This window comes from Pseudophryne corroboree, chromosome 11 (assembly GCF_028390025.1).
Source record: "Pseudophryne corroboree isolate aPseCor3 chromosome 11, aPseCor3.hap2, whole genome shotgun sequence".
In the NCBI taxonomy this organism is placed as follows: domain Eukaryota; kingdom Metazoa; phylum Chordata; class Amphibia; order Anura; family Myobatrachidae; genus Pseudophryne; species Pseudophryne corroboree.
Genome location: NC_086454.1, coordinates 127,538,969 through 127,548,635, shown reverse-complemented (window position 1 = coordinate 127,548,635; position 9,667 = coordinate 127,538,969).

The following is a 9,667-nucleotide window of genomic DNA, read 5'->3' as shown; positions in this document are numbered from 1 at the left end:
AAGTTCTTTCGAGATTTTTGCAAATTTATTCAAACTAAAAAACTAAGAAATCTCATGTACATAAGTATTCACAGCCTTTGCCATGAACTCAAAATTGAACTCAGGTGCATCCTGTTTCCACTGATCATCCTTGAGTTGTTCCTACAGCTTAATTGGAATCCACGTGTGGTAAATTCAGTTGATTGGACATGATTTGGGAAGGCACACACCTGTCTATATCAGTGCATGCCTTGACAGTGCATGTCTGAGCACAAACCGGGTGAAGTATGAGTGGCCGGCGGCCAGGATCCTGGGGGCCAGCATACCGGCACCGGGATCCCTACCGCCGGCATACCGACAGCTAGGCGAGCGCTAATGAGCCCCTTGTGGGCTTGCTACACGCGCCACGCTATGTATTCTCCCTCCAGGGGGGTCATGGTCCCCCAAGAGAGAGAATGTGTCAGCATGCCGGCGGTCGGGATCCCATCGCTGGTATACTGGTTTCTGGGATTCTGGCGGCATACTGAAGACCACCCCACAAACCAAGCATGAAGTCAAAGGAATTGTCTGTAGACCTCCAAGACAGGATTGTCTCAAGGCACAAATCTGGGGAAGGGTACAGAAAAATATCTGCTGCTTTGAAGGTCCCAATGAGTACAGTGGTCTCCATAATCTGTAAATGGAAGAAGTACTGTAAATAGGGCAGTACGGATGGTGTAATGGTTAGCATTTGCTGCCTCACAGCAATGAGGTCATGGGTTCAATTCCCATCATGGCCCTAACTGTGCAGAGTTTGTATATTCTCCCTGTACTTGCGTGGATTTCCTCCGGGTACTCCGGTTTCCTCCCACAATCCAAATATATACTGGTAGGTTAATTGGCTCCCAACTAAATTAACCCTAGTGTGAATGTGTCTGTGTGTACATGTCGTAGGGAATATAGATTGTAAGCTCCACTGGGGCAGGGGCTGATGTGAATGGGCAAAAAATATTCTCTGTAAAGCGCTACGGAATATGTGTGCGCTATATAAATAACTGGTAATAAATAATAATAATAAAGTTTGGAATCACCAGGACTCTTTCTAGAGCTGGCCGGGCACCGGTCATCTGAACTGAGCAATCGGGGGAGAAGGGCCTTAGTCAGGTAGGTGTCCAAGAACCCAATGGACACTCTGTCTGAGCTACAGCATTCCTATGTGGAGAGAGTAGAACCTTCCAGAAGGACAACCATCTCTGCAGCAATCCACCAATCAGGCCTGTTTGGTAGAGTGGCCAGACAGAAGCCACTCCTTAGTAAAAATCACATGGCAGCCCGCCTGGAGTTTGCCAAAATGCACCTGAAGGACTCTCAGACCATGAGAAACAAAATTCTTTGGTCTGATGAAACAAAGATTTAACTTTTTGGCGTGAATGCCAGGCATCATGTTTGGGGGAAACCAGGCACCGCTCATCACCAGGTCCATACCATCCCTACAGTGAAGCATGGTGGTGGCAGCAGCATGCTGTGTGGATGTTTTTCAGTGCTTGGAACTGGGAGTCTAGTCAGGATAGAGGGAAAGATGAATACAGCAATGTACAGAGACATCCTGGATAAAAATCTGCTCCATAGCGCTCTTGACCTCAGACTGGGGCGACAGTTCATCTTTCAGCATGACAACGACCCTAAGCACACAGCCAAGATATCAAAGGAATGGCTTTAGGACAACTCTGTGAATGTCCTTAAGTGGCCCAGCCAGTGCCCAGACTTGAATCCGATTGAACATCTCTGGAGAGATCTGAAAATGGGTGTGCACCGACGCTTCCCATCCAACCTGATGGAGCTTGAGAGGTTCGGCAAAAAGGAATGGGCGAAACTGCCCAAAGATAGGTGTGCCAAGCTTATGGCATCATATTCAAAAATACTTGAGGCTGTAATTGCTGACAAAGGTCAATCAACAAAGTATTGAGCAAAGGTTGTGAATATGTACATGTGATTTCTTAGTTTTTTATTTTTAATAAATTTGCAAAAATCTCAAAAACACTTTTTTCACATTGTCATTATGGGGTATTGTGTGGAGAATGTTGAGGGAAAAATAAATTTATTCCAGTTTGGAATAAGGCTGTAACATAACAAAATGTGGGAAAAGTGAAGCGCTGTGAATACTTTCCGGATGCACTGTATGTAGGGGATCCGGTCATGTGACCGGCACTCGAGATCCCGGTGGTCACCATGCCAACTGAGGGATCTCGCTCGCTTACCAGCCTGACAGCTGGCATGCTGACTGACTATTCTCACTCATTTGGTGTTCACAACATCCATAAAGTGGGAATATAACCTGTGGCAAGTGTAGCGAGGGGCTTATTTGCGCTGCTCCCCCGCCGGCATTCTGCTGCTGGGATCCCGTGGTCGATATGCTGACCGCCGTGATCTCCAGCACCGGTCTTCCAGTCCCAACCCATATATACACCTTGTGTTTTCTCAGTGCTTTTCTCTGATGGTGGTAAGCAGTACTGAATACTGGCGTATCTATTTCCATCATCACTGGTATAGTTTTTCACTGTTTCCTGCAATTGTATCTCCAGACTCCTTTATGAACCATAGACATTTACCTTGTAATAGGAACTTCAGAATTTTTGGTGAGTACCGACACCTTTTTTTTTTTTTTTTTCAATGTATAGAAAAAAAAGCACTGAAATAGAAGAATGGAATCCATTATTATCAGAATTAACATTAAAGGCAATATTACTTCTATTTTACATATGTGGGTCAAATGTAATAGCCTACTAAAGGCAGGCTGTTTGGGAATTCCTGGGAGTCTGCTTGTATTTTTAAAGTGGTAATCATTTACAAGGCAAAACCGACTTGGCTTTGCCTGGTAAATGATTGCAGCTTTAAAAAATATGGGCAGACTCCCAGGAATTCCTAAACAGCCTGCATCTCACATCCTATTAAAAAATTTTTTTCATTATTAGACCTTTCAACGAATGACTAACAAAGTGAATAGGTTGCATCCCTTAATCAAGTGGTTTCCAAACTTTTTTGAATCACGGCGCCCTAGAATATCAGAATTCTTTTCACGGCACCCCTAGGCCAAAATTTTTTTTTGAGAAATTTAGAAAGAAATATTACATTAAGTAGATCACGTTTATATGTCATCCTTAGGGTGTGTACACACGGTGAGATATTTTCTTTCGATTTTGACTATATAGTCAAAATCGCAAGAAAAGTTAGTGCAGATCGCAAGGTGAAAGTCACCTTGCGATCCCGATTCGATCCCGATGCGTGGTCCCGCCAGGTCGGCATCGCAAGAAAAGCTAGACTGTGCAGGCAAGTCAATCCTTGCTAGATTGGTGTACTATCTAGTTCATCTCACATGTCAATGACATCTCACATAAGCCAAAATCGTAAGCACACATAGTCCATATCTCAAGAAAAGTTAGTCAAAATCCGTGGTGCTGGGCTCCGGGGAGTTCAAGGGAAATCGCAAGTGAAAATCGGGCATAGCAAGGATCTCACCGTGTGTACACACCCTTAGGGTCAGTTGTGTGGTGAGGGACAAGATTTGCTTCTGTTTGGCCACATATTTTATGACTGGCAGCCACCAGCACTGGTTTTGCCTATTATATTGACCATGAATAATTTGAATTGGTCCTGGACCACCAACCCAGGGCACCCCTGCAAGTGTCCCGAGGCACCCCAGGGAGCCATGGCACACAGTTTGGGAACCTCTGCCTTAATCCTATTTTGGGGTCTTATACATGAATCTATGTTATGTATTTTTCTCAAACCTAGCTTGCATTAGTTGTTGTACATTGCATTCCTTGCAGTATTTTATAATTTTCACTATTTTATTTACTGGTCACCATGGTGAGGTTTACACTAGCTGGGGCAACAGCCCATGGAGACTCCCAGTATGTTGGTTCATTGTCGTGTCTAGGATGTCATCGGGTCTCCACAGAAAGCTGCAGCATAAGGCTGTAGGAACACGGGGTGCAGCACAAGGTACTGCATTTATTCTGCATACCCTCCAACTGTACCTTTTTAATAGGTACAGTACCTTTTTTTATGGTCTGTACCGATTTTTGGCTCTCTAAACTTCCATTAAAAGTATAGGAAAAGGGGCGTGGTCACGCCCCCCTTTACCCGTGGCCACACACCCTTTTCTCATTTGTACCGATTTTTATGTACAAAATGTTGGAGGGTATGATTCTGTTATTTGCTTGTTGTAAGGTGGGAATTGGTCTTGACAAAAAAGACAAAGGGTTAAATTTACTAAGGTGGGAATTTTTTAGAACTGGTGAAGTTGCCCATAGCAACCAATCAGATTCTATTAAACATTTATCTAGCTCTACAGATTGCTACCCATGGGTGAGCGTCTAATTTACGCCATGCATCTTATTACATGTTGCACAAAAAGGATAGGTGTATGAAGACACATATCTTTGAAGAGAAGTACTGTAACTTGTGTAATGGCCGGCACTCTAGGAGTTAACATGACAGCCTTCTCTGGTGCCAGACTATAATCACTATATCCAAAAAACCAAAGTAGGACAGCACTCAGAGTCCTCACGCTTGTAGAAATGAAGCACAGACAAACACTGTTAATGCTGGCAACGTTTCAGAGTCTTTGGGGTAAATTTACTAAGGTGGGGATTTTTTAGAACTGGTGATGTTGCCCATAGCAACCAATCATATTCTATTAAACATTTATCTAGCTGCTTCTGATTAGTTGCTATGGCCAACATCAACAGTTCTAAAAAAAACTCCTACCCCTAGAGTGCCGGCCATTACACAAGTTACAGAACTTCCCTTCAAAGAATGTATATATGTGTCTTCATACACCTATCCTTTTTGTGCTACATGGCATAAGATGCATGGCGTAAATTAGATGCTCACCCAGGGCCGGTTCGAGCCCTCTCTGCGTCCCGGGCAGGAAATGGGGGTGTGGCTTAATACAGGGGGCGTGGTCATTTACGCCCCCTGTACAGTAGTAGCGCCGCTTAAATGCTGAGCGGTGAGCGATGACGTCATCGCGCACCACACAGCAAAAGGTCCTCTCCACGAAGGGAAACTAGACGCGTAGCGTCTAGTTCCCCTCACAGGGGACACAGTGACAGCCGCACAGCCGGGGGACACAGCGGGCAGCGGAGGGCACAGCAGTGGTGGATCTTGCCATGGTGCGGCGTCCTCCGGATGGCGCCAGCGCCCTCCGGAAGGCGGCGCCCCGGGCAAAAGTAATGCTTGCCCGTGGCAAGATCCGCTACTGTGCTCACCCATGGGTAGCAATCTCTAGACTTTCGTACTTTTTTCAGAATGTAGCATCTTATTCACACTAGAAACTAATGAGGGGAAATAAAGACACTTCGTTGGGGCACTCTTAGTTTTTTTTATGTATAACTTTTATTCTAAATCATTAAACTATCAAGGATAGCCCCCAACAGTCCAAATCAAAATCAAATGTAGATATCTTTATTTATTACTGGTTACAGTGTGGTCTATGTCTTTTGAAAATTACAGACATATGAGGGTAAAGCTACAGTACACCGTTCGAAATATAGTACAGATAAATTATGTAGTATACTTAATATCTGAAATCAAATTATTACTTGAATGTTCCTTAGCAAGATGTAAGTGTCTGAAATAATAGGATTTTAATACCTACCGGTAAGTACTTTTCTCTTAGTCCGTAGAGGATGCTGGGGACTCCAAATGGACCATGGTGTATAGATGGGATCCGCAGGAGACATGGGCACTTTAAGACTTTAAAAGGGGTGTGAACTGGCTCCTCCCTCTATGTCCCTCCTCCAGACTCCAGTTATAGAACTGTGCCCAGGGAGACGGACATTTTGAGGAAAGAATTTATCAGTTAAACACGGTGAGCGTCATACCACCTCCAGCATGCCGCAGAACGAGGCATTCAAGTGAATACCAGTTGACGACATGACTAAAAAAAACAGCAATACGCTGCCAGAACGGAACACAACTTGTGTGTACACATCACCAATAATAGCATATTATTATGCTTTTGAGAAAGGTTACAACCGAAACGCGTCAAGCGGGATTTTGCTGTGTATCCTGACGATTCCTTTTATATTCCTTATTCACCACCTGGAAGGAAAGCCGTCAGTTCCCGGGACTCTGACTACACCTGCTGTAAGAAATATCTCAGCGAGCCAGTGAGGTGTCTTTTGGGAAATAAGGGATAACGCCTTGTGATATGCCTTTTTATCTGTTTAACATGTGAGTGCATCTGTGTAAAAATAAATACCCGTTTGTTTAAGGGTTTGCTGCACTATTTCCCTTTTTTTCTGTTATATGTTATCGGGAGTGGCGGGACATTGAATCCTTAGAAGAAGTGGAATATTGATCTTGTGGAATTGGACAGACCATTTGATATAAAGAAACTACGATATGCCTAAAATCTTGTGGAGCTTTGTGAGTGTGGTGCATTGAAAATAGAATATACCACCATTTTATAAAAGGACTCTACACTATTGTGTGTTTTTTTTCCGTATTATGTGTGCACCCTAATTGGTATATGCCATTAGGGACACATTTTATACAGGTTGTGGCTTTTTGAAGAAACTAGTCCTTTTAAGTGGCATGTTAAATCCGGAGAGCGCCAAATTGGAGTATATTATCTGTGTATAATCATAACCTATGCCACTGAAAAACGTCAGCAATAGGCTGACTGAAAAGAAACACAGCATGTGTGTAACCCAACTAATAACTGCAGATACAGTACGCACTGGGACGGGCACCCAGCATCCTCTACGGACTAAGAGAAATGGTATTACCGGTAGGTATTAAAATCCTATTTTCTCATACATCCTAGAGGATGCTGGGAACTCCAAATGGACCATGGGGATTATAACAAAGCTCCAGAATGGGCGGGAGAGTACGGATGACTCTGCAGCACCGATTGACCAAAAATGAGGTCCATACCCGCCAGGAAATCAAACTTGTAAAACTTCGTAAAGGTGTTTGAACCCTATCAAGGAGCCGCTTGGCAAATCATAAATGCCAACGGTTAGCCGCTCATAACGCGGCCACCATTCTGGTAGAATAGGCCTTCACTGATCTCTGTAACGGCAATCCAGCTGCCGAATGCGCTTGCTGAGTCGTACCACAGACCGAGCGCGCAGTAGTCTGCTTTGAAAGCAGGAGCCCCAATCTTGTTGGGAGCACACAGGATAAACAGAGCATCTGTTTTCCTAATCTGAGCCATTTTGGCAACATAAATTTTCAAACTTAGACCATATCGAGATACATCAATGGCGGCCGTGGCCACCGGCACCACAATAGGTTGGTTCATGTGAAATGATGAAATCATAGTTTTGGCAGAAAACGCTGACGAGTACTCAACTCTGCTCTATCTTCATGGAAGATTAAATAGGGGCTCTTGTGAGACAAAGCCGCTAATTTAGACACCCGCCTTGCGGATGACAAGGCCAACCACATGACCACTTTCCAAGTGAGGAATGTCCACTCAACCGTATTGAAAAGTCCAACCAATGAGATTGCAGGAACTGCAACGCATGTAAAGATCCCCTGATGCCACAAGGCACAAGGGAGGATGGATGCGTAACACTCCTTTTACTAAAGTGTGAACCTCTGGAAAGGAGGCCAATTGATTTTGGAAGAAACCCGATAAGGCTAAACCTGAACCTTAATCGAGCCCAACTGAAGACCTGCATCCACACGATCTTGTAAGGAAGGAATGGAGAAAACGACCCAATTGGGATTTTTCCGTAGGAACTTTCTTGGATTCACACCAAGACACATACTTTCCCCAGAATTGGTGGTAAAGTTTAAATGTTTCTTTTTTCTGCCTGAAGAAGAGTAGGGATGACTTCACTGGGAATACCCTTTCAGGTTGGGATCTGGCGTTCAACCTCCAAGCCGTCAATGGAACCCGCGGTAAACCTTGGAACCCACACGGCCCTTGCTGTAACCGATCCTCTCGCAGAGGAATAGATCAGGGATCTCCTATGAGTAATCCCTGAAGGTCCGGATACCAGCCCTCCTTGAACAGTTTGGAAGAACGAGGATCACCTGAACCTTTTTCTTATTATGATCTTTTAACCTCTTTGGAAAGATTGGAAGTGGAGGGAACACATAGACCGACCGAAATCACCCACAGTGTCACTAGGGCATCCACCGCTAACTTAAGGGACCCTCGACCCTGAACAAAATCTCTGAAGTTTCTTGTGGAGGCGAGACGCCATCTTGTTTATATGCGGAATTCGCCAAAACATGTCACTTCTGTGAAAACCGCTTGATGAAAACTCCACTCTCCTGAATGGAGAACGTGTCCGCTGAGGAAGTCTGCTTCCCAGTTGTCCACTCTTGGAACGAACGTCTCTGACAGAGCTCGTAAACGTTTTCGTTGCTCAGCGGAAAATCTTTCTGGCTTCTGCCATTTCCTCTTCGTTTTTTTTTTGTAGAAAACCGATATAAACGGCCCTTAACTCTAGACCGTTGATGGGATGACCAGTATCCTAACTTGACACCCGTCCTTGGGGAGAATCACGCCGCCGCCACGGGAGTGATATTTTGGTCTTGAAATCATGATTATCCCAGGTGGAAACCGGACCACTCGTCCAACAAATTCTGCTAAAACACTGGCATGCAAGCTAGCCACTGAATGGCCTCGTAGGTCACAACCCCATTCAAGTAACTGAATGTATTGATGGATTGACATTGTTGCAGGTCTGACCAGCCTCTGAATCCTCAGAGCTCTTCCCACTGGAAGAAATTAATGTTGGCCAAACCGACCCCCACGTCGTAGGGACCAACCGGTATTCCGCTAAGTTCTGAGAACTGTCAGGGAGAATGCAAAGTTTTTCACCATTTTGCTTCATGATCTCTCCGTAATCTGGAGAGCGAACCAGTACAGAATACTTCTGACTCCTTACCCTCGAAGGAAAAAACTCCTCATACCGCCATCACTCTGGCGAAATGCCAATCCTGAATCGGAATCTCCTGTAAGCCTAACGCGGAAGAAACCGTAATTAGACCTCCTGTCTCCTTTTTCAGAGTGGAGAAACCTGCCATGAGAGATTCCCTCATGGATCTCGAGTAAAAATTTTGAGATTTCAGATACAGGATTCGAAAGAGCTCGAACCGTCCGGCCTTGGAAAGACAAAAAAGCTTGAAGAACAGCTTCTTCTTTTTTTTTTATGACCGGGACAGCCAGACAATGACCTGATCCTGACACAACTCTCATATTGTGTCACATACTACCTCCCTGTCCGGAGGAGACTCTGTAAGGTCTATTTGAAAAAATTGTTGAGTGGAAACGTCTGGACGACTCCCGTATGTTCCCCTAGGGATGCTATCCTTAACTCACTGGTCCATGTCCTTTCCAGGGCTAACTGAAGAGTTTCAGACACGGGCCCATCGGTGTGGGCTCCTGCAAGATAGTCCCAACATCCTGCGGTGGACCTGGCAGAAACATAGGATGAATTCTGCTCCTGTGAACCTGAAAACAAGGTATCTGATCTCTTACCTCCTTTCACCCTCCTTTTCCTGCAAAGAAAAGGGGGATCCTTATCCATTCGGTCGAAATGACTGCATCCTACAAGAATGCGTCATTCACCTTAGTGAGGTAACCTAGGGCAAGAAAGTAGACTTACCGGTGGCATCCGCAGCAAGCATATTCACAAAGCCATCACCAAACCAGGCTTCACTTCCCCAGGAAAGAGAC